Source organism: Scyliorhinus canicula, chromosome 8 (assembly GCF_902713615.1).
Source record: "Scyliorhinus canicula chromosome 8, sScyCan1.1, whole genome shotgun sequence".
Taxonomy (NCBI): Eukaryota; Metazoa; Chordata; class Chondrichthyes; order Carcharhiniformes; family Scyliorhinidae; genus Scyliorhinus; species Scyliorhinus canicula.
Window position 1 is genome coordinate 58,306,886 of NC_052153.1, and position 26,387 is coordinate 58,333,272.

Genomic DNA, 26,387 nt, shown 5'->3' on the forward strand with positions numbered 1-26,387 from the left:
GACCAGAGAATCGCCGCCAATCGCACGCTGATGAGGGGCCATTGAAAGAGGCCCCCAGGGCGATTCGCCGCCAACAACTGGCCGAGTTCCCGCCGGCATGGTTCACTCATGGTTCAATAGTGGGTGAAAATATTGGATGGTTGTTTTCCTCACCACATTAGAGTTTAAAATATTTGTGTCCTATAATTTGTTGTGGGCAGATAATAAATGAATTCCATACACATATGAAAACCAATGATTGCAGTTACAAAAATAAAGTTACCTCAGTGAGTTCAGGACTTCAGCTTTTACGTTGATTTTACACATTGTATTAAAAAATTTTTAATATCTTAAAAATACTAAAATGGCAGAAAATCTCTGTTAGTGCCTGTTGCGGGAGAAATAGCTTTGCAAACAACAAGGCCTTGCCTGTTGTAAAGTGATAACATGATGTGAATAATAAAAATGTCCTTCCACCATCTCCAAAACGTGGCTATGTTCCTTGGACACAAAAGGGACAATCTTAGTGCAGCCTGATTTCTTTTTTCTTTGAGTGCATACATTGATGTACGCTGAGAGTTACAGCCTGCTCCTTTTGAACTCAGTAATAGGCCTAGGAAACCTGAAGGACATAAACCTCAGGCTTCTGAGAGAGAGACTGGCCTGTGATTTAAAATATTTTTCAGGATCTTTCAAATTCGCAGAGGGAGCTTACAGATAAGTTTAATCAATTGCTCATAAATGATGTATCTCCTTTTTTCATTACACGACAAACCATATCTCAGTAACATGTTTATAGCCTGAAATATTTAGAGTTTTTTGTTCCTAAGTCTTTCCTTTATGGGTTGATTTTGCTGACTGCTCATGCTTGATTTGCTGGTTTCATGTGTTATTGGTAGCTCTTCACTGGTAGCCTATCAGCTTGCTTTTCAAAGGTTTAATTTGTAGGTTTTCTGGCTGTAAAATTCAGCAGTGTGACATCTACCTCTGTTTCCCAAGGATCATGATGGAGCATCCACCCCCGTGGGCAACGGAAGGTGTTAATTTGGCACTATACTGGCATTGTATGGCCCAACTGGCTGATGTAATGCCAGGATCACAGATTTGGGCAACAGATGTGCAGGCAGCATTTGCGTTGTTTACTCAAGAATAAAAAAAGCATGATGCAACATGGGTCTGACAGAAGCCTTAATTAAAGGGCCAGGCATCCTGATTGCATGGAAGGTAATTGCAATTAAATAAGTTCCACAAAAATGTCTGAAAAGGACTGGAGTGTTTTTGGAGGTGTTATGACGAGTTCTTCGTTTGTCAGAGCTGCATCCTCACAGGAAGAACTAGAAGAGTCGGTGACCATCCACACAAAAGCTACAACACGTATAGGACAGTAGTGGCAGTGCCTCTGTGTCTGCAGTATAACTGGGAGATAGAGCAGAAGCAGTGGAGAGGGAAATATCCGTGCCATGTCCTCTGCAAAGTTGGAACCACACTCCTATATGCTCCTCTGGCAGGCCAGTCAATGCTTCCAGCATCCTGATGTGCACAAGCATCTGCATTCTCCTTTTTTGCCACCTCATTGAGGTCCCCATCGGTGTTCCCTGCAGCAGTACTCATCTGCCACCATGCCTTCCAGAGAACTGACAAACAAACCATTCTTTACCTCTGGCCTGACTGCCAGTCACTTATGACTCACCATGTATTATTCCCAACTTTACACTAACCTCCAAGTTAAGTGAGCTATCAATATCTCGTGACCTGGGAGTGTCAGATTAAGTGTTTAGGCCTCCTCTGCGTCGTTGTTCTATTTTCTTCACCTGGGGTAGGCAGCATTTCTTTAATATCCAAAACAGGAACTCATAAGGGGAACATTGACATGAAGGAAGCGTGGTGTTGGAAGCAAGATATAAATGGTCACACCATCTGCAGATTGTTCATCAAGCTAAAGAGCAGGATGAAGCTGAGCTGCGAGTTGAAAAGAAACACAAGGTCATCATCCTCAATATTCTTAGTAATGTCCGATGCTACATGCCCCTTCGTAGCTGTCTCCATGATGAGGAGCACAATTCCTACCATAGAGCTATGCTCTTCTCCCTTGTATTGTGTGACCTTGCTCGATGTGAGGGAAGAATGCAAGTGATTATGTAAGCACTGTTTTGGGGGTTAGGTACGTTTTGGCGCAGCCATTTGGGCGCGGCCGTTTTGGCGTGGCCGTTTTGGCGCCAACCGTTTTGGCGCCGGCTGTTTTGGCGCCGGACGTTTTGGCGCCAAAATAACATTTCTTTATTTGTGAATTAGCCTCAGGTGAGTTGGCTGCTGGTGCGGGTGCGTTGAGTTGGGTGCTGGTGCGTTCTATCACCATCTGTTTATATATTGGCGTTATATATTGGCATTATTGACGCTTTGGCACCAAAATAACATTTCTTTATTTGTGAATTAGCCTCAGTTGAGTTGGCTGCTGGTGCGGGTGCGTTGAGTTGGGTGCTGGTGCGTTCTATCACCATCTTTTTATATATTTTGTAACTAAACCAATTTGCATACCCATATGATGGCTGAGGCAGTATCAACGAAACGTGGTAAAGAAAAATTTGTTCATAACGGATTCCTTTACGTCTTTGACAAAACAAGCAAAGGTGACAGCGAAGTGAAATTTTGGCGTTGTGAGCAAAAAAAACCGGTGCAAAGCACGTCTCCATACTAAAGCTGCAAACATATATCTCAGATATATGTAATTATGGTAAAAAAACACGGAGGAGTTACTCCTACGGTTTATGCTCTTTTGCCCAACAAGCAACGCACCACATATACGAGAATGTTCGCATTATTGAAAGAAATCGAACCCAACTTGAAACCCAGTTCAATCGTCTGTGATTATGAACAAGCTGCGCACAGTGCTATGAAAGACATATTCCCTGATGTTCAAATAAAAGGATGATTTTTTCATTTAGCTCAAAATATGCAAAAACATCTAGCTAGTATGGGGTTCCGTAGTTTGTATAACACTGATCCAGATTTCGCGTTAAAAGCTAAAATGATTATTGCCATTGCCTTTGTACCTTTGAACAAAATCGATGAATATCTGGATGCTTTAGCGACCCAACTGCCGCAAGAACTTCAAGATTTACTCCACTGGTTTGAAGATACATATGTTGGTCGTCTGAACAGACGAGGAAATGGTAGACGAACACCTTTATTTCGCCCTGAGATTTGGAACCTTTATCAGAGAACATTAAACGGGGAAGACCGCACAAACAATAATGCGGAGGCAGCCCACCGTCGATTGAAATATGAACTTGGCATGCATCATCCCACCATATGGAAACTAATTGATGGCCTGCGTAAAGTACAGAAAGGTAGAGATGCATATTATGAAAGGTTACTAGCCGGCCATGAACCGCCACAAAAACTAAAAAAGTATAGAGATGCAGATAAAAGAATACATGAAACTGTTCTTAAATTTGAAAACATGGATGCTATCGAGTACTTGAGGAGCCTTGCTCATAATTACCAAATGAACTAAACTAAAGGTTTTTTAACTTTCGTTTTTAACTAAATGAACTAATTTAAGGTTTTTAACTAAATGAACTAATTTAAGGTTTTTAATTTACAATAAAGATAAAAGAATACATGAAAGAGTTCTTAAATTTGAAAATTTGAGTACTTGAGGAGCCTTGCTCATAATCACCAAATGAACTAAACTAAATGAACTAATTTAAGGTTTTTAAATTTACTTGCAACAATTTGCAACAAGTTACTAGCCACAAAAACTAAAAGAATTTCTGTCGTCTGCGCCCAAACGGCCGCGCCAAATTGGCTGCGCCCAATTGTCCCATGGCGCCCAAACGGCTGCGTCCAAACGGCCGCGCCAAAACGGCCGCGCCCAATTGTCCCATCCCCCTGTTTTGGTGATGTGCCTGCTCCAGCTGAATAGCTGTTGGAGGCAGTGAGAGTTGGGTGTGACACTGGCATTGTTGACATGGGTGTGAGGTGGGGAACTGGATGTTCACCTGACTCCCAGGCAATATTGCTCGGTGAGTAATGGGGTCAGATGCCTTCAGCAGTGAGTCAGGCTGGTGTTTGGTGTTTATGACATATGATTTAAAAATGCATTCACTCACCTATATCCTTTATAAACATCCTAGAATTCCAAAGAAAAAGGTGCCACTGGAGAATGTGGATGCATTAGCCATAATCTTCTAAAATTCTCTGGAACAGTGACAGTGGATTGTCAGGTTGTAAATACGTGTGGGTAGCAGATGTCTTGCGAAGGTACATTGATTGATGTTGACCACCAATATAAATACAATAGGCATCTTGGAGTTCTGCTGCCAGATCCTCAGGTCCAGCCGTTGGCCTTCTTAGCCACCTGCTCCCACTCCATCCTTACAATGGGCTTCGAGGACATCCAATCCAGCTGCTCTACTAATGCCTTCAACACCACATCCTTCACTATGTTCCCTCCATCTACCCTACTGATCATCTTGCAAGAATTTACATTGCAACAATTTTTCTTTGCAATTTCCATTTAAGACACAGCATGATGTTAAAAAGAGAAGGCCGGTTGTGACAGAAAATCAATGCTGCCAAGACCTGCTTGCGTGCTGAGCTCAACTGAAGTCTTTAGGAGTAGCATGCAGTGTTGGGGGGTCTATCAGCTAGCTCAGCAATCATTCAGATGAGGTGAATACGCAAATTCTGTATGTCATCCACTGCCATATTCTGTAGACTGGCTTAAATGAATGATGAACTACAGAACATTTAGTTTAAATATTTTTATGGTACAACTGCATGATAAGATAACTAGGGTAAAGAAAATAATAAACTACTGACACAAACTATTGCAGAGCTACTGCAAAATACATCTATCCTCCAGCACGACCTACTCCCAACTCCCAGACTACAGGGTCACATGGTGGGTGTACACTGCCACATAGTGGTCGGAGGTCATGCATAACATTATGTACAAACTTGCTTTATACACATCATCACAATCCACCTTGATCTGAACTGGCTTGGATCGATCAAAAAGTGTGGCCCCTCCACACAAAAATATGGCTACTTTATAGCTCCCAGCCTCATAGGAAAATAACAAATTAGAACTTAGGAATATAGGTTTTGAGCCAATGAGGTGAAAATGTGACGAATAGATTTACAATTCATAGAATCAAAAAACAATACAGCACAATAGGGGGCCATACATCTCATCATGCTTGTGCAAAGCAGCAGCCAAAGTGTGATGTCCAAGGTGCGATGGATAATGTGCGTTGGACCCCAATTATTTCTATGCATACTAGTTCTTGTTGCTCACGGGGATTCAAAGCTTGCACAGTTTGCAAAGGATGCAGAAGTGAAAGCATTTGGCAAGATGCAAGACTTTTACCAAAACACCAGAAAGCCTGAGTGGAATAGCTGTACAGTTGCAAGACGTCAAACAGCAATATTTTAAAAATCTCAAAATAAATTTGCCCTTTTCATTTTTTAAAGAGCAAATGAATATAAGATGTAAAGTAGCCACAGTCCCAGATGACCATAGGCTACCTTCCCCATTGAGGGGGCAAGAGCTGGCTGTTGGTGATTTAACCTGAGAATCATCGCAAAGGGCAAGGTTGAGATGGCAGGGCTTTCAAGATCAACCTCAGCCAATGTGGGGATATAACCCATACTGTTGGCCTTGCTCTGCATCACAAACAAGCTGACCTGCCAACTGAGCTAAACTAGCCCACAAATATAAGGAGCATGAAATTGATCATGTAGAAAAAGAGGTGAGCAGGGACTGTGGGGCTCACTGTGGGTGGAATCTTTAATACTCATGAAGATGGGTTTGAAGGTGAAACTGGGAGAAAAATCAAACATGTAAACGTCCATTAGTGTCCAATGTGTTCCCACCTTCCAGCAATCTTGCCATTGAAGGGTGAACAACGGCAGTGGATACCCACCCAGCTGCAATGAGTAGTCAATAATGAACAAATTAAGGGACTAGTAAGGGAGATGGGGTGGATTCTGCTGGGAAATTCCCAGTGATGAAGTGGACTCAGAGTGCGGAGCCGAACAGCTCCTGGAAGCTGCCCTCCAGTAGCAAGCTGAGGAGAGAATCATTGAAGCCAGAGGCCATTTTGATGAAAGGCCCCAACCACAGCAGAAACAACTTCTTTGGAGGAATTTTCCCCTCCCTTCTGATGAACTAACAGCTTTGGGCCTCATTATTTTTATAATTGTAATGACGATTCCAAGGTCCCCTTCATCTTGAGATGCCCTCACATTCTTCCTGACTGAACAATGTCCACGTTTCCCAGTGGGGTTGTTGGTCATCTCCAGCTGTAGGCCCTTTGATTTGGTCTGCAGCCTCTGGAATCCACCCACCAGGTATGGAGGCAGCCAATTAAGAGGCTACTTCCCAGAAGATCCCACTGGAGGGTTCACCTCAGACTTGTGCAGGTTCGGGATCTGGAAAACGGTCCTAATCCAGGGGGAAACGTCCTTGATAAGATGTATGTGTAATTGTTGCTGCCAGCTTGTTCAGAAGTATAGTCAATGCTAACTGTGCTATTTATTTGATGCATGTCTGCATGGGGGAGTGATAGGATCAGGAAACCTGTTGTCTCTGATACCACATATCAAGGGAAGATGCACTTTGCCTGCAAACAACAGAGAAATATCAGAGATTGAAAGAAATGGCTGCAAGAAGTCCTGGTTGGATATCTAGGTTCTCTCATGGTGTGTTGCAGGCCCTGGTCCAGATGTCGGAGGTGTTATTTTCTCCAAGAGGCAGAAAGCCCTGCAGGCAACATCTCGCTTGCCAGTGGGAAGGGATTAAAAAGATTAATGCCTGGAGCTGAACTTTCTGGATCTGTGCAATCCTGAAATACATACAATGACTTCACTTGAGTTGCCAAGGTAATATTGGCCACAATTCATCCAGAACAATTCATCCAAAAGAATGACTAAGTGTCAGGTTGAGCGGGTATGGCGGAGTGTTCCCCGCTGACTTTTCAGGCAAGATCCACATCTGTATTCACCTGGGTGAATTACTTTTTTTGGGCTTGGGAAGTTTCTCACTGGTCATTTTTTCTGCAGTGGGAAACTTAACTGACTGGCCAGGCCCTCTCCACAGAGATCAGGGTACCATTTTGAAAGGATGTCCTGATTTCAAAGTGAGCTTGGGGATCCCCCACACCCCCCACCCATGGACAATGTGACCCCCCCCCCCCCCCCGCAAACATGGGCAACACCGCTAACCCTCGACACGAGAGGGGCAACCTCCCCGCCCCACCCCCCATCAATAAAAGCCCACTACCTAGCGTGAGGGTGACCCTGCCCATCCATCCATCTTTCTGTGCATCGGTTGTACCTTTCAGTCCCTTCCCACCTTCATGACACCCCTTCATACCTCCCTTCAACCCACCCCACTCTTTTTACTCCTCATCCCTCATTTTATGGGCATTGCCCCCTCAGCCCCCCCCCCTTGGCACTGCCAACAAGGCACCTGGGCACTGCCCCATGTTGGCACTGGCAGGACGTCTGGGTGCAGAGGCAGTGCCAGTGCACTGCCCTACCTCTAACCACCATGGGTCCTCAATAGTCTCCAAGAACTCTGGAGTGGCCATCAGGCCTAGTCTCTACTAGTGGAGACCATTACATAATCAGCACCAATATGAGGCCACGCCATTGCAGCCGGTGACTCCTGGAAGCCAGGAGATTGTGTCCTCAAACTGGCCATACATATTTAGATGAGCCTAATAGATCATTTAAATATGATTATCTGGATCTTGCCCAGCGAGGGCGTGATCCAGATCGTGCCAGGGGTCAAAAGTCAGGTGACCTGCGACCGCCCCAAGCCTGTTTTGGGACTCTCCCATGAAGCTCCTGGGGCAACTGGATCCGCGGTGGGAATATCACTCCCATTGTAATCTCACTCTTCTCACACCTCCAGCCTTCCTATTCACAAAAGTTCAATTTTCCACTTTCCTTCATTCTATTACAGTTACTACACCAAACCTCGCTTCTTTCTCTTGTTATGATCATTGTAGAGACAAAATGCAATTAGCTTTCTAGTCGTTCGTCCTTATGACAGCCACAGGTTATATAGGCATTTCTTAGAACCTACTGATGTTATAAGCAGGATTAACCAGTTGACCCTATTTCACAATACTCCCTAGCTAACTTGGGTCTTAAAAGAACACGGCGGCATTTTTGTAACATGGTCCCAACCATTCGGGAAACCCACGAGGCGGCTCGGACTCAGTCTGTGGCCGCCATAGTGAGGGGCGGGCTGATTGGAGGGCGGGAGGGGGGCTCATATAGGTAGTGCGCAAAGATCTGGGAAATAGTATATAGGGCGGGATTCTCCGCGAACCGGCTGCGCAGGCCACTCCAGCGCCGAGGAGTGGCGTGAACCACTCCGGCATCAGGCTGCCCCGAAGGTGCAGAATCCTCTGCACCTTCAGGGGCTAGGCTGGCGCGGGAGTGTTGGAGCCGCGCCAGCCGTCATGGAAGGGCTTGGTGCCATGCCAACTGGCGCTGAAGGGCCTCTGCCGGCCGGCGCGAGTTGGCGCATGCGCGGGAGTGCCAGTGTGTGCTGGTGTCATCCCAATGCATGCGCAGGGGGGTTCTTCTCCGCACCGGCCATGATGGAGGTCGACAGCGGCCGGTGCGCAGGGAAAGAGTGTCCCCACGGCACAGGCCCGCCCGCGGATCGGTGGGCCCAAATCGCGGGCCAGTCCACAGTGGGGGCACCCCCCGGGGCCAGAACACCCCGTGCCCCCCCCCCCCCACCCCCATTCCACCCGCGGAGCCAGGTCCCGCCGGTAAGGATCGGTTGTGATTTACGCCAGCGCGACCCGCCGAAAATGGGCAGCCACTCGGCCCATCGCGGGCCGGAGAATTGCCGGGGAGCCACTGCCAGCGGCCGCGACCAGTGTGACGCGATTCCCCCCCCCCCCCCCGCCAAAACCCCGGCGCCGGAGAATTTGGCAGCCGACGGGGGCAGGATTCACACCGCCCCCCGGCGATTCTCCGAGACGTCGGGGGGATCGTAGAATCCCGCCCATAATGTGGTAACCTGTTAGGTTGTCCGGTTGTCCATTTTGGCAGGAAACAGTGAGAGATTGCAGAGTTCGGAGATGCGGAGGGATCTGGGTGTCATAGTGCACATGAATCGCAAAAGGTTAGTATGCAGGTGCAGCATGTAATTAGCAAAGCTAATCAACTGTCATCATGTATTGCAAGGGAAATTGAATACAAAAGTATGTAAATTATGCTTCAGTTATACAGGGCATTGGAGAGTCCATATCTGGAGGACTGCATGCAGTAATGATCTGCTTGTTTGAGGTGAAGCATAGATGTATTAGCAGTACAGAGAAAGTTTACTAGATTCTCTATGAGGAAAGGATAGACAGGCTAGGCTTGTATCCACTCGAGCTTAGAAGAGTAATAGGGGTCCTGATTGAAATACCCTGAGGGGACTGAACAGGTTGGGTGTGGAAAGGCTGTTTCCTCTTGTGGGAGAATCTAGAACTTGGTCTCATTGTTTCAAAATAAGCAATTGCCCATTTAGGACAGGGAGAAATTGACAGACTTTGAAATTCTCTTCCTCATCAAAAAATGGTTGAGGCAGAGCCTTTAAATATATTTTAAGGTAGAGGTAGGTAGATTTGTGATAAGCAAGTGGATGAAAGGTTACAGGCAGGAATGTTAAGTTGAGGTTAAATTCAGGTCACTCACGGTCTTATTGAATGGCAGTGTAGGCTACAGGGGTCAAGGGTCTTTCTCCTGCTCTGAACTTGAATGTTTGTAAAACCAGCTCTGGATTATTCTTTTCAGGTTTCGACTTCTGATCATCACTTTCTTCTGTCTATAGGTGCTATCTAAGGTCACTCTCTACCTGAATGGGAACAAAGTCCCATAGATCAGAGCGCCGAGAAACACCACGCTATCGAACGGCCGTTCAGGTGGATTGGGGGCCTCAATCGGGAACGTGCGGCTGAGGCCGCACTTAGTCCCCTTTTCAAAAGTCCCATTTTTAAATGGCACCCCGATCTCTCAAGTTCCTGACTTGACCCCCGAACCCCTCCAAGCCTAAACTTACCTATAAAGGGGACTTCAGCTCGCCCCACACATATGCATGGACCCAATCTCTTCATGTGAAAAATGCCAGCTTGACACCTTGGTAGTGCCCCAAGTGCCTCCTGAGCACCTTGGTAGTGCCAGTCTGGCCCCCAGGTGGCCAGAGGTGCCCAAAGGGCAAGAACCTGGGGGCTTACGATCCCCTGGGAGACCGTCAAGAGTGCCGTTCCGCTGGTCCCCATTTGATTTCAGCCGAGGCCTCCAAGGCGAAGGTTCAGCTCCCATACCTTGTTTAGATCTCAGGAATGCATATTAGAGTGAGATGGCGGTGAGAAAGTAATCCCATTGTGTGCAGGAATCACATTGCGACGTCTTGCGAGATCACGTTAGATCTCATGAGGCATGCCGAGCCATGCAGAACTGAGAAGAGGGATCTGCCGACATCTACGGACACGCCGTGCGGCCGGTGGATCTCGCCCTTAATCTCCAAGAAACGTGTCGGCAGACCAAACATCCTAGTGTGAAGGACAATTGAATTTAACCTATCCTGTTTGAATGCAGGATTGTTTTTGTGCTGAGTAAAGCCCTCTTTAGCTGCTTTAAGAGCTTCCTTTATATTTAGTTCACAAATTCTCCTAATCTTCTGCTTCTCTGTATTCCACTGATCTTGAGCTTTGCCCAATTCCATTCCCATAGAAGTTGCCATTTCCTCTTTCTGAAGTTCTGATGTTCAAAATCATGTATTCATTCCTGCAACTCTGATGTCAAGGCTAGATTCAACTTTGCCATATTTCATCAAAGCATGTCTTTCTGCTGTCTCAGCATTAGCCATGAATATTGTCTCTACTGAATTTCTCCACCTGGAGAAGTTTAAATATGCCACTCGAGGGTCAGAGGAAGGCTTCCTAAATGCATGGAGGCAGTTCGTCGGCCTGTTTCAGAAGCTGTTCGAGACCAGCAACAATGAATAGATAGGGAAACGGGAAAGTTAGAAAGAAAAGAGAGGAAAAAGAAAAGGAAGACAAGGATGAACCATAGGAATGCGCAACCTGGGTCGGGGAAAGAACAGTAAGGACTGCAGAGACATAAAAGAGATAACGCGGGAGGGAGGGGGGCAGCCCCCATTCCCAATCACAGGGGAAACCCAGCCGAAGCCGATGGGGGAAGAAAAGGAAGAGGGGAGGGGAGAGGAGGGGGGGGGGGGAAACATTACCCCCAAACCAACCAGGGTTGGACGCAAGGGGGGTGGGTGGGAGGGCTCGCACGCCGAGCTAGATGGCGGCAGACTGTATATAGGAAAACTCAAGGGAGGGAAAAGACAAACCTTTCTGTATGGTACAGTAAATGAACACGACTAGCAATGTACATAATTAAAAAAACAAAGAAAAGTACAGCATAGGAACAGACCCTTCGGCCCTCCAAGCCTGTGCCGACCATGCTGCCCATCTAAACTTATAATTCTTGAAAATACCAATCAGAAAATTTCAACAAAAAAATAAGTAGAGAAGGCAGGACGGGAATGGCAGGGGGTTGGGTGTGTTGGTTAGCGAGTTATTTATTTATTTATTATGGTGATCCTGTCCTGTCTTCTTCTGAGGTAGTATGGGCTGAGGTTAGAAACAGGCAAGGAGAGGTCACCCTGTTGGGAGTTTTCTATAGGCCACCTAATAGTTCTAGGGATGTAGAGGAAAGGATGGCGAAGATGATTCTGGAAAAGAGCGAAAGTAACAGGGTAGTTGTTATGGGAGACTTTAACTTTCCAAATATTGACTGGAAAAGATATAGTTCGAGTACATTAGATGGGTCATTCTTTGTACAATGTGTGCAGGAGGGTTTCCTGACACAATATGTTGACAGGCCAACAAGAGGCGAGGCCACATTGGATTTGGTTTTGGGTAATGAACCAGGCCAGGTGTTAGATCTGGAGGTAGGTGAGCACTTTGGAAACAGTGACCACAATTCGGTGACCTTTACGTTAGTGATGGAAAGGGATAAGTATACCCCACAGGGCAAGAGTTATAGCTGGGGGAAGGGTAATTATGATGCCATTAGACATGACTTAGGATGTGTAGGTTGGAGAAGTAGGCTGCAAGGGTTGGGCTCACTGGATATGTGGAGCTTGTTCAAGGAACAGCTATTGCATGTTCTTGATAAGTACGTACCAGTCAGGCAGGGAGGAAGGGGTCGAACGAGGGAACCGTGGTTTACCAAAGAAGTGGAATCTCTTGTTAAGAGGAAGAAGGAGAGGGCAGCACGGTGGCCTAGTGGTTAGCACAACCGCCTCATGGCGCTGAGGTCCCAGGTTCGATCCCGGCTCTGGGTCACTGTCCGTGTGGAGTTTGCACGTTCTCCCCGTGTCTGCGTGGGTTTCGCCCCCACAACCCAAAAATGTGCAGAGTAGGTGGATTGGCCATGCTAAATTGCCCCTTAATTGGAAAAAATAATTGGCTAATCTAAATTTAAAAAAAAAAAATTTTAAAAAAAAAAAAAAAAGAGGAAGAAGGAGGCCTATGTGAAGATGAGGCGTGAAGTTTCAGTTGGGGCGCTTGATAGTTACAAGGAAGCGAGGAAGGATCTAAAGAGAGAGCTGAGACGAGCAAGGAGGGGACATGAGAAGTCTTTGGCAGGTAGGATCAAGGAAAACCCAAAAGCTTTCTATAGGTATGTCAGGAATAAAAGAATGACTAGGGTAAGAGTAGGGCCAGTCAAGGACAGTGGTGGGAAGTTGTGTGTGGAGGCTGAGGAGATAAGCAAGATACTAAATGAATACTTTTCGTCAGTATTCACTCAAGAAAAAGATAATATTGTGGAGGAGAATGCTGAGATCCAGGCTATTAGAATAGATGGCATTGAGGTGCGTAGGGAAGAAGTGTTGGCAATTCTGGACAAGGTGAAAATAGATAAGTCCCCGGGGCCGGATGGGATTTATCCTAGGATTCTCTGGGAAGCCAGGGAAGAGATTGCTGAGCCTTTGGCTTTGATTTTTAGGTCATCATTGGCTACAGGAATAGTGCCAGAGGACTGGAGGATAGCAAATGTGGTCCCTTTGTTCAAGAAGGGGAGTAGAGATAACCCCGGTAACTATAGGCCGGTGAGCCTAACGTCTGTGGTGGGTAAAGTCTTGGAGAGGATTATAAAAGATACGATTTATAATCATCTAGATAGGAATAATATGATTAGGGACAGTCAGCATGGTTTTGTGAAGGGTAGGTCATGCCTCACAAACCTTATCGAGTTCTTTGAGAAGGTGACTGAACAGGCAGACGAGGGTAAAGCAGTTGATGTGGTGTATATGGATTTCAGTAAAGCGTTTGATAAGGTTCCCCACGGTCGGCTATTGCAGAAAATACGGAGGCTGGGGATTGAGGGTGATTTAGAGATGTGGATCAGAAATTGGCTAGTTGAAAGAAGACAGAGAGTGGTAGTTGATGGGAAATGTTCAGAATGGAGTTCAGTTACGAGTGGCGTACCACAAGGATCTGTTCTGGGGCCGTTGCTGTTAGTCATTTTTATAAATGACCTAGAGGAGGGCGCAGAAGGATGGGTGAGTAAATTTGCAGACGACACTAAAGTCGGTGGGGTTGTAGACAGTGCGGAAGGATGTTGCAGGTTACAGAGGGACATAGATAAGCTGCAGAGCTGGGCTGAGAGGTGGCAAATGGAGTCTAATGTGGAGAAGTGTGAGGTGATTCACTTTGGAAAGAATAACAGAAATGCGGAATATTTGGCTAATGGTAAAATTCTTGGTAGTGTGGATGAGCAGAGGGATCTCGGTGTCCATGTACATAGATCCCTGAAAGTTGCCACCCAGGTTGATAGGGTTGTGAAGAAGGCCTATGGTGTGTTGGCCTTTATTGGTAGAGGGATTGAGTTCCGGAGCCATGAGGTCATGTTGCAGTTGTACAAAACTCTAGTACGGCCGCATTTGGAGTATTGCGTACAGTTCTGGTCGCCTCATTATAGGAAGGACGTGGAAGCTTTGGAACGGGTGCAGAGGAGATTTACCAGGATGTTGCCTGGTATGGAGGGAAAATCTTATGAGGAAAGGCTGATGGACTTGAGGTTGTTTTCGTTAGAGAGAAGAAGGTTAAGAGGTGACTTAATAGAGGCATACAAAATGAGGGTTAGATAGGGTGGACAGCGAGAGCCTTCTCCCGCGGATGGAGGTGGCTAGCACGAGGGGACATAGCCTTAAATTGAGGGGTAATAGATATAGGACAGAGGTCAGAGGTGGGTTTTTTACGCAAAGAGTGGTGAGGCCGTGGAATGCCCTACCTGCAACAGTAGTGAACTCGCCAACATTGAGGGCATTTAAAATTGTATTGGATAAGCATATGGATGATAAGGGCATAGTGTAGGTTAGATGGCCTTTAGTTTTTTTCCATGTCGGTGCAACATAGAGGGCCGAAGGGCCTGTACTGCGCTGTATCGTTCTATGTTCTATGTTCTATGTTTGCTCTTGTTTTAGTTTGTATTTACTGTTTATACAAATTCCTTAATAAAAATGTATTTAAAAAAAATATTGGGCTAGATTCTCCGCGCCCCGACACCGAAATCACATCCAGCGCCGGGGCGGAGAATCCAGTTTCACACATAGAATCGGGTCAGGCACCGGTTCCTCGATTCTCCGGCCCCCAAAAAGAGGCGTACTCCACCACGTAACCCCCACCTGCAGCCATTGCTTGAGGCCCCCCCCCACCCGCTATTCTCCGCCCCCGGCTGGCCGAAGTCCCAGCAGCATATTTCTAACATGGTCCCAACCATTTGGGAAACCCATGAGGCGGCTGCGGATTCAGTCCGTGGCCGCCATGGTCGGGGACGGGCCGATCGGAGGGTGGGGGGGGGGGCCTCATACGGGACTGTGCCTTTATTGTGCGGGCGGTCCGGGTCGGGCGCGCAGCCAATCGGGAGCATTATATCCGCGGTCCAGCTCCACAGTCTTGAGTCCAGCCGCTGAAACCGCCGCTGTGCGCATGTGCAGCCTCTGACCCGGAAGTACAGGGGGCCGTATCTGCAGTTGGAGCTGCGAGCTCTATGACGGCTCCCTGCTAGCCCTCTGCAGGGCTGTGAATATGTGGCCTTTAAACACCCGTTTTTCTGGCATAAAAGGCCACGATTTTCACAACGGCGTGGGGCCATAGTCTCAGAGATGGAGAATCCAGCCTATTTGTCTCCACTGTCAATAAATTATCCCCCTTAGCCAATGACCCTTTTAATCAAACAGATTGAGCTTCTGACTCTTCATCGTGTCTTTAGTCAGAACATCAATTTTAACAACAGGTTTACAAAAGTAATTGTGTTTGCAAGTCACTCGGCTTTCCCAGTTGAACTTCAGCTTCGGCTCTCCAAAAATAATGGAGGCGCCAATATCTTATACCCAGAAAATCGTTTCCCAATGAGAAATCCACTCCTCCCATCGTTAAATTAGGAACGGTCGCCATAGTAACGAGACTATTAACATAGTCATATTTTAAATTAACCTTATGCAAAGGAAAAGGTAAACAGTTTCCAACAATACCTCAGATCAATACTTTATAGTTAACAACCTTTTAGAAGAGAGCTTAATTGCTCCTGTATCTCCAACGATAATAATCGGCATGCCTGCCTCACTAGACAAAAACCCTTTTGGAGAGAAAATTATTTCTGGCACTCTGATTTACTATCAGTAAATACAGGAGAATCTGGGTGGCATACTGCTTAGCGCTGCTGCCTCACAGCACCAGGTACCCGGCTTCAATTCCAGCCTTGGGTGACTGTCTGCGTGCGTTTACACTTTCTCTCCTCATCTGTGTGAGTTTCCTCCGGGTGCTCCGATTTCCTCCCATAATCCGAAAGATGTGCAGGTTAGGTGGGATTGGCTGAGCTAAATAACCCCGTAGTGCTCCAAGATATGGTTAGGTGGGGTTAAGGGGATAGGTAGCGTGAGTGGGCTGAGGTAGGGTGCTCTTTCAGGGGGTCAGTGCAGGCTCAATGGGCCGAAGGGCCTCCAACTGCACTGTTCAAATTCCATGTTCTTAACCTATTGACGTAACACGAGCCTCATGCAATAGGATGGTATACTCTGGAAGGTCACTGGCAAACTGTATTAATAGTAGAAATATGCTTTTCCAGTTCCAACATTCAGAAAATAACTTTGTTCCCTCAGATCAAACTTATTCTCCAGGCGTTTGTGTTTACTAACTCAAGGAATGCCAGTATTTTCACCCTGACTCTCTTCCTCACTAGATTTTTTTTTCACTATCAAACCCCCTATCGCTTCAGTTTCTCGGAGAATTTCAAAATCTTCTTCAACCTTCATCAATCTACAACAAGTATCAAACTCCGTGCCCCTCTCTCTCGCACATCCCACAAATTTGTGACTCTGTTTACTTTTCAAATTTCTATCTGTAGGCTTCTGATATTAACTCATTGAGAACAGCATTCTTTACTCTCATCATAGTCACTTGATTGCCCTTCTGAAAGACTGGAGTATACTTCCAAAGCCTTTCCTATATAAACACTCCCAAGAGCAGAATCCATTCTTCTTAACGCCAATCCAGTTTTTTTTGCAGCAATTTTATCAAATGGCACAAAGTACATTTATTCTCCTTTCTCACTAAATTTTAGGTACTAAGCAAGGTAGGTATTGGGTCTGGGCCAACAACACTGGGCCTCTCCTCTAATGTGCGGGCTTCAAGCGCAAGCCTTTCCAATTCAGTCACTCTCATTACTCCTCTCTCTTTCAAATGGCGCTCTCTCCAATTCTAAGTTAAGGTTTTGCTTTGCTCCCTTTCCTTTGCTTCGCTTTCCAATTAATTCTTTCCCACTTTTCATTTTCTTTTAAATTCAACTCTCAGCTTCTCATGTTAGCACCGCTGCCAAACAGAACCAGGGAACTGGGTTCAATTCCGACCTTGGATGACTGTGTGGAGTTTGCACATTCTGCCAGTGTCTGCGTGGGTTTCCACCAGGTGCTCCGGTTTAATAGAATCCCTGCAGTGCAGAAGGAGGCCATTCGGCCCATCGAGTCCACACTGACCCTTCAAATGAGCACGCCACCCATGTCCACCCAGCAACTGCATAACGTAACCTGCACATCCCTGGAGACAAAGGGGCAATTTATCATGCCCAATCTTTGGACTGTGGGAGGAAACCAGAGCACCCGGAGGAAACCCATGCAGACACAGGGAGAACATACAAACACCTCACAGACAGTGTTTCCTCCCACAGTCCAAAAATGAAGGTTAGACGGACCCATCATGCGAAATTGCCCCTTTCGAGTCCAGGAATGTGCAGTTTAGGTTACAGGGATAGGGTGGGGGGAGTGGTCCTGGGTCGAGTGCCCTTTAGGAGGGTTAATGCAGAGACAATGGGCTGAATGGCCTCCTTCTGCAAGGTAGGGATTCCATGTTCTAATTATCTCCATCTCTTTTCTCTCTTTCTAACTTCATCCACTCGCCTCCTGACAAACAACGCATGATATCCAGGCAATAATTTCTTCCCAATCACCAAGATTCATTGTATGGCTTTTCTTCTCGCAAAGTGGAGAGAGATGGTTTCCTTTCGAGCTGCCTGTTACCAACTGCTCTAGCTTTCTTCTAAAACTAAAGAAAAAAAGGATACATTTTTTTCTCTTACCAGGGCTCCTAGTTGCTCAGCAACTATATTTATTCTTCACGTTATAGCTCTCTATCACAATAGAATCTCAGTTGGAATTGAAACCAATCCCTACACATTCAACCACATTTTTCCATTCTGATTCCAGCTGTAGGCCTTTACCTTCCAGTAACAGAAACATTAAACTCACTTCAAACGATACTTTGGGCGTGATTTAATGGCTCTTCACGCCAGAAATACCAGTCCCATTCTGGTGGGTCGTCTCCCCTGTCGAAAAACACACGGCGGGTGGTCGGTAAATCCCTCCCAATATTTCTAATGTTTACCAATTCAAATCCCTTAAAACTACCTTTGCTTTCCTAACACAATGACTTTTTAAATAGAAGCCATGGTGAATGGCTACACTGGCGACGACATCATGCAAGTCTTCTTCACAACATATCCTGAATCATTCTTTCTTTGCTCCCTTTTCTCATTAAAAGCCAACCCCTCTTCCTTGATCTTAATTCATATGATAAAGTTGCAGAGGTACCTCTGCTTCTTTAGAAAGAAAATGTGACCCCCCACCACAGGCACAGCTAACACCACCATGTGGTCTTTAGGGATCAGGCAGGAGGGTTTCAGGCAACTGAGGAAGACTGATGGGCATAAACCAGGAAATGCGAGCCGCACTAAGCTAGCTGCCTACCGGTGACCTTGCACACACTGGCTCAGAATATGGCGAACGCCAAGTCCAATTTATGTCCAGGCTTCACCCAGACAATGGAGGCACCTAGACAAAATATTCCGCTCCAGTAGCACGACACTCAACTTTCAGAGTACGACTAAGGAAGTGGAATATACATGCAAGTGCACACAGATAGACTTTTGATTCTAGAATAACTATCGCCTTGACTATTGGCTGTTTTATGATGCACCATTTTCTAAGGACTAGCTGTAGCATATCATGTAAAATGTACCGTTGAGAGACACTGAATCTAATTGCTGTTAAGTAAACATAAAGTTTAAGGCCACATTTAATTGTCACCCATATTCCGGATCAGTGCTGCTTTGTTTAAAAAGTATGATTGGTAAGATCACCCAGGGGTTACAGACAGTCTGAATACTGTATTAATTGAACCATTCTTATTTCTTTATTCTTAATTTGACGTGTGACACAGACATTTGTGTTTGAATGTAGAATGACAGAAAGGTATGACAAACAGATATGGAAAATGAAAATAAATACAATCTAGATGTACAATTTTATAACAGGCAGCCTTGGGGATTGTTTAATGTCTTTTTTGTCCCATTTACTCTGCGAGGTTAACCATCGTTGTGGATATTTGATGACATCCAGACTCCTGGATTAAAAATTGATATGATACAGTGTGAATGTGCTGACTGTAGATTGAAACTAGATCCTAAGAATATCATTGTGCACTATCCATTTATCTATCTATACAGAATAATCTGAGAGATAGGTTTCAAAATAATTTCCAAATCTAAATTACCCATTTGGAACTCTCATCATTTGCCTTGTTCAGGCAGTATGTGCTTTGAAAAACATAACTATTCATTTTGTGGCAAGCACCTTGAAAAGCATCTGGTACCCACTGGGAAACAGAGGAAACTTTGGATCGGGACATCAGAAAATAATATTCCAAATGCACATCAACATATTCAGATTTGGATTTACCCCAGAGTGGTTCAGCTTAGTGTGTCCTTTACCACCAAGCTAAAGACTAGCGTTATAATTGTGCATCGGTTTCTAAAGAGATGCTTAAAGTAATAATAGGTTGTGGGTGTTTGGTAAAAGAAATAGAAAACTGACTTAATTTTCAAATTAGATTGATGACCTAATGCAGACTGATCTTACATATGGAGATGAGCCCTTTTATTTTCCGCATTGAAGCTTATAATACCTACCAGCTGTGACTATGATGTGATTGGTATGGTTAATTGCTCCCAGTCACAAAGGGAATAACACATTCAGTATGCATTTAGAATTGTTTGCCAGCCAAATATATTAATGAATTTTTCAACAGCCTGGGCTTTGTTGAAAACATTAGCGTCGAAGCCAATTGAAGGACAAATGCCCTGAAGACGTTAATAACAAAAATGCCATAGCTGCAATGATTTTTTTTATATATATCTGTCCCTGACAAAGTAATTGCAAAAAAAAACGGAACAGAGGCTTGCAAAGTACATGATTCATAGGCACTGTTAAATTGAGAGTGCCATCAATTGAAGATGTGCAATTCTCCCACTGTCAATAGCTCGCTAACATTTGAAAAACCGGATGGTAGCGGAGGCCAATGTTTCAGGCAATCTTATGAGCCGCTGTCAGTCCACATTACCTGTTAGTTCTGCAAATTAATGGAAACCACCAATGTAATTAAACACAAATCGGACAGAGCTGTGCAAAGAGGCCACAGATATTGGTTTCAGTGCTGCTTTTCTGCAATTGTATGTAATGGATACAAGTGAATTTACGGTGCTCCTTTTGTGATACATACCAACAGGAAAGATCAAAGCTATTTCCTTGCGAAACCAATCACTTGATAATACATTTCACATTCAGTATCATAATTCACCACAATTGTTTTGATAGACACAAATCAAATAGCAGTCAATGTGGATACAGACTCGTGCTGGATATTTTGTATTTTAGCAATTACTGTCTGGATTTTCATTACTGGACCCAGTTTGACATCAGGTTAATGTCTTTTTTGTCCCATTTACTCTGGAAGTCAGAACTTCCAATGACTACCAGCCCGATAAGAGTTTTGACATTACATACTGGGGTTCAATGCTAAAAATCATAGGAAAGGGTGCTGATCCCTTCCTCCACCCTCTTGCAAATGGATTTTACCAAGGATAAGAATGCAGAATGAGATAATCTGGTCAATTAATTTTCATGTAACTAGATGCTCGAGAATTTCCAATCCGGAAGAATGAATTGGCTAAAGACCCTCTGTCACACACCAGAAAAAAAACATTAGTAAGAAATGCCAGTTTACTATTTAAAACATGAGCATTTTTCTCCTAGTCAACTGCTACAAGCATTTATTTTTCTTATTTTTACCTGTACAGTGAAGTCAAGTTTTAAGTGGAGACATTTCCATCACCTGACAGTAGTCATTTACTGCTTTTGAGAGATAATTACAGGAGAATCTCCATTATCAGTGTTCAATTATCTGACTTGTTGATTATCTGTCATAATTGTTCCAGCACAAAGCCTTTTCATAAGATATTGCTTCAGGGCACACCCCTCTAATACTAATCCCTTCATTTATAACATGAATGGGCCTCGTGGTCTCTGAAAGATTACATTTAATTTATGTTATTTGTATTCTATATGGTCTTCATCCTCTTGTCTCAATACTGTACTATGTGTGTGATACTTCATTTGAAGACTCTCAGTAATCCACTGATTTCTGTTATCCTCCAAAGGGACTCCTCGATAATGATAGTCAGTGCAGGTTCAACTTAAACAGCTTGTCCTCAACAGATCATAATTATATGCTACTTGACATTCCCTTGAATATATGTGTGTAATTACTGGCTTAAATCATTTTTCCCTCTTAAACCGAATGCAGTATACCCAATAATACAATGAAAACTACTGTCTATTTAATCAGTGACAAAGACTTGTTTCTCCGATTTAAAATGTCCCTCCCGTGTTGACATTTCTATTTTGCCTATTTATATTTGCCGGCAGTAACAAGCAGCACAGCATCATTTGGGGAGGAAAGTCAGTTATTGATGTCCCTAAAGCAATTAATGGCTGTTTTGCGAGCCAGAAATCATTTACTCAAATGTACTTTAACTGTGGGAATGCAATGAAAAAAAAATTAATTAGTGCAAGAGCAAGGTACTGAAGGAGACTTTGCGCGTTCAATTTAAGTTTATAACCTGGAGTTTTCCTTTAAGAGATGCCTCAGCCTCATTTTTTGCCACTCCATTAGGATTTCTCTAATCTTATTTGTCAGCTCTTACTAGGGTCATAACAGAATACACAGATGATGACCCACGGTTTTCACAGACCGAGAATAATCGGCTACATCATGGCTTATACTCAAATTTACTTGATCTTAAGAAAGAAATTATTCAACCTGCCTTGCCCCCGTCCTTCCCCATCCCTCTCCAAATACTTCTCTGTAATTGTCCAGGATATCATGTCTATTTATTCTCATATTCCATAATTTACCAGGAATCCATTTTGTTAGCGAGTTCAAATGATGTGCTGGATGCAGTTGGATAAAACAAAAACAGCACAGCTTTGAGAGTTAGGAATACCATCAGCCGTCGCAGCCATGCCACAAGGCCATGCTGTAAACAAGTATAACTGTACACATCGTCCATACTGTTTCAGCAAGGTTACCAGATTCAAATAAATTATTTGGCGACCAGCACTCAAACATCTGTTTTATTGATAGAAGTATAGTCATTACTCCTTCAACCCTTCCCCTATTGTTTATCCCACCTGTAATTCTCAATGTGTTCAGGACAAGACTCACTGCAGTCCCCGACTCGTTCTTTCCTCGGACTTCAAAAGCTACAGCATTCCTTATCCCCCGTCTCTCTCTTCTTTCCACATTCTACAATCTAATGACTACTTCATGATTTATTCTGTACTTACTTCCCTTTCAACCTTGGTGTCTTTAGAGCCCTCACCAGTGATTCTCAATAGAAATAACATTACTGGACCTGGCCATCAGTATACAACATTCAGCATGAATCTGTACCTCAGTCTTGAAATAATCACATTGCCCTGATGCTCTGACATCTGGCACAGAGTGAGTGGAGTGGAAAATAGATCAATGATTTTCAACTCCTAAATGTGAGAGGAGGAACACGTACATTAATAAAACATTGATCCTCATCAAGATTATTATACCCCACTGTACTTCAAAAGTACGTTTGAGAAGTTGGTGGTGAGTCAGGCTCCAAAACCACTCTACTCCATGCATAGATACACCTACAATGCTTTGGGTGTGGGAATTCCAGACTTTTCACCCAGCAGCAGCAAAGGAAAAATTATATAGTTCCAATTTAGGATGGCGAGTGGCGTGGCAGGAACTTGCAGTGGTGATTTTGCACGGTGTCTGCTGCCCTTGTTCCTTTAGATGGTAGATGTCACGGGTTTTGGAAGGTACTCTCGAATGGCCTTGATGAGTTTGCCGCTGTGCATTTTAGACGATACACACTGCTTCCACTGTGCGGGAAGTGAATATTTAAGGTGGTGGATCAGGTGCCAGTCAAGTATAGAGGACAGACGATAACTATATAAAAAGTAACTAGGGCTAAACTGATAGCTCTCAAAAAACGGTGCTGGTATCACAATGCATGATTCACTTGCCCCAGGTTGGTTGCAATACAGGCAGTATGTGACCTTCATGCTGCCAGCTCTTTTTAACTATTCCAGTGTTCAGCCAATCCCTAGCGCATTGTTGATTGGCTGGACGCTTCAGCAGGGTGTCATAGAGCGAGTGGCTATCAGCACTTTAAAACTAACCTGCACTGCTTAAAGCTAAAATGCACTTCTTAAAAGGGAAGGTACAATGTGGCTGGCAGTCAGACAGGAACTGACTCTGACTTGGAAAACACTAAAGGATGCACAACATGGGCGAGTGACCGCTAAGATTCTCAGACACTGCATTAGAAGCCTTGGAAGAGGAGGTGGAAAATAGAAAAGCTATACAGTGTCCAATGAGACTAGGAAGCCCTTGAGACACACTCGGGAAGATAGCCTTGAAGCTTAATGTCAGCAGTCATGTTCGGAGGACCTAGATGCAGTGCTACAAGTTTAATGACCTCATGAAGTGATTGAATGCATCTTGAAATGTCGCAACCTCCCACTAGCCTCAGATATTGATCAAGTCACCACATCAACAATCTCTATAAATCAGGATTCAAACCTGACTTGCATGTGCTCCAGCACATCACTTAAGCATTACGGCAAACTTCACACCTCCATCTCTTGGATCAGCTATTCAACAATAACAACCACATCAGCCAAACAGATTGTATGGCACTTTCACACATAATATATAAAGGGCGAGCACGTATTGGCTTAATTTGGGACAAATATGGTATTGCCCACACAGTGATGCACCCAGGGTTATATAGAATTACATTGAATTTACAGTGCAGAAGGAGGCCATTCGGCCCATCGAGTCTGCACCGGCTCTTGGAAAGAGCATCCTACCCAAGGTCAACACCTCCACCCTATCCCCATAACCCAGTACCCCACCCAACACTAAGGGCAATTTTGAACACTAAGGGCAATTTAACATGGCCAATCCACCTAACCTGCACATCTTTGGACTGTGGGAGGAAACCGGAGCACCCGGAGGAAACCCACGCACAGACTCCACACAGACAGCGACTGTGACAGCGACAGACAGACAGAGTTAGTCTGGTGTTGGACAGAACTGTTTATATCAGCAAACATGGAGACAGCTCAGAGTTTGTACCATTTACGGTGTGTTTGGAAATAGTTCTCCCAAGAGCCAATAAAGGCTTACAGTTAATCTGCAGATGACTGCAAAGACCTATTCAACCATAACCAACACCCTACAACATGCGGGCAGTTTGTGAAAAAAATCTCGGTGTTTGCAGAAAATGCAAAGAAAAAACAAAATGTTGGAAGACGGAGAAAAAAAAAATCTGCAAAGCAGTCTGCCCTGAAAAGAAGCTCCACAAGCAGAGGAAAATCACCAGGAAAAAAATGGCTAATGCATCAGTGGCTTGAAAGTAGAAGTTACTTGAACTTCCATCCAATCTGAACTACGTGAAAGTTGAGATACCCAATATGGAAGAGCATATCCAGACTTTGAAAGCAGATATTAGGAATTCTATGAAACAGATTGATGACCTAATGAGTGAATCGAATGATTGAATCGAAAGAGTCAATCAGCCATCAGTAACCATGGAGGAAAGCAGCTATACATATACATTAATCAATTATGAGGGTGGGGGAAATGGTTGCATCAAGGTAATGTCACTGGGCTATTAATCTTGAGGCTCAGGCCAATGGTCTGAGGGCATGGGTTCAAATCGCACCATGCCAGCTGGGAGAATTTTACATGGAAGTTAGTCCTAAAAACCCATATGGTTCATTAATGTTCTTGAGGGAAGGATATCTGCCAGCCTTGCCTAGTCTGACCTACATGAGACTCCAGACCCACAGCAATATGGTTGCCTGTCCAGCAAGCCACTCAAATCTTATCTCCCTTAATATGAAGGCATCGTATTGCACAGAAAATAGAAGGATTGTGCCCCGAGATATGTTTTGCCCTTTGTAGACAAAATCATTTTCCACAGAGGTAAAATGAAAATCTCCCAAATGCTAGAAAGCAGAGGTAAATACAAAAATGTCAAGAAAGACACCAGTCAGCCATTTTCCAGAGACGTTAATGTTTGGTGGGACTCTATCTTGACCAAAAGTCTCTCACTTTCTGCAGCTGTGGTGATTGATAATTTTTGGAAGTCATTCAATATTTATTGCCTGAAAGTGCAATATTCTCCTACACCTGATATTACTAAGTAGGGATAATAATTTGATCAACCTGTCAGCACAATGCTTTTCAAGTCAAAATAGATGTAGTCATTGTTTGCTGATTTCCAAACAAAACAAGGATTGTCAAATGCAGCAATGATCCCAGCTTCAAATCGAAGATAAATTGGCCTCAAGACCTAATTCAAGTTTCCTGGATTTCTGGTTAAACCGATAAGCATCGGTGATTTTTTTTGAAAAAGGTGATTATTCATTAACACCAAAGAAAAGTTAAATTGATTGTTTCTAACCCTTCTGACCCTCCAATCTTCCTGAGCCCATGTATTCCACGGATGTTTAATCCCCAGGGCTTCACAGCCACACTCTCCTGCACTGTTCAAATACAGGCTCATTCTTTTAATGCTTGCTGCACCAGGTTTGAGTTCAATGAAAACCTGATACTTGAGTTTCTGATTTTCATGGTCTATACATTGAAAAAGACAAAAATCAGCAAAATTAAATTGAAAACTTTAATTGCACACATTCAAAAAACTGAACCCACGGCCAAGATTCACAACAGGAATCAGGAGGCACTTAATATCGGACACCAAGCTCTTCGTTGTTGTATTGAGACCGAGAGGATGTCTGTGCAGGTGGGATCCTCCTGTGATTTTGTGATGAATGGGAGGTTCTGAAGATTAATTAATTTAAATGACGTCCGTCACACATTTTGGGAGAGGTTTTTCGGTGTCTCAACGTTTGCTCTGCTTGAATCTTTAATTTCATGACAGTGCACCAGAGATCATCTTTTCAAAGGTTTCTAGCCTCTGCCTCAGGTACATTGTGCTCAGTGCTCAATATACCTCAGCGTTTTGCTTTCTTATGCATTTTGCACCATGGCTTGTCACCCCCAGGAAATCTATACAAGGGCTGTCGAGTGCCAGTATGAGGGATTAAAGAGATATTTTGCAGAATTTCCTCACAGGAAATTAAATGGGTTGGATAGAGGCCTTCATGGCATTGATTGATCTGTGCAGGAGTGGACCTCAGGGGTCAAATGGCTTGTTATTATTCCATGCTGTTAAAAGAGAGGTTAAAATACCTTAAAGCAAAAGCTTAAAAAAGGTAAACGGCTGCTGCTCGGGGGATCTATTACAAACAGTGTGTAATCTCAACCATCACATGAACTGCCGCATGTTGTAGGAAGTGTTCTGATGAAAACACAGGGTTGGCCATAAAGATTCAAGGCACAGTTTCCAGTTCACATCTTGTG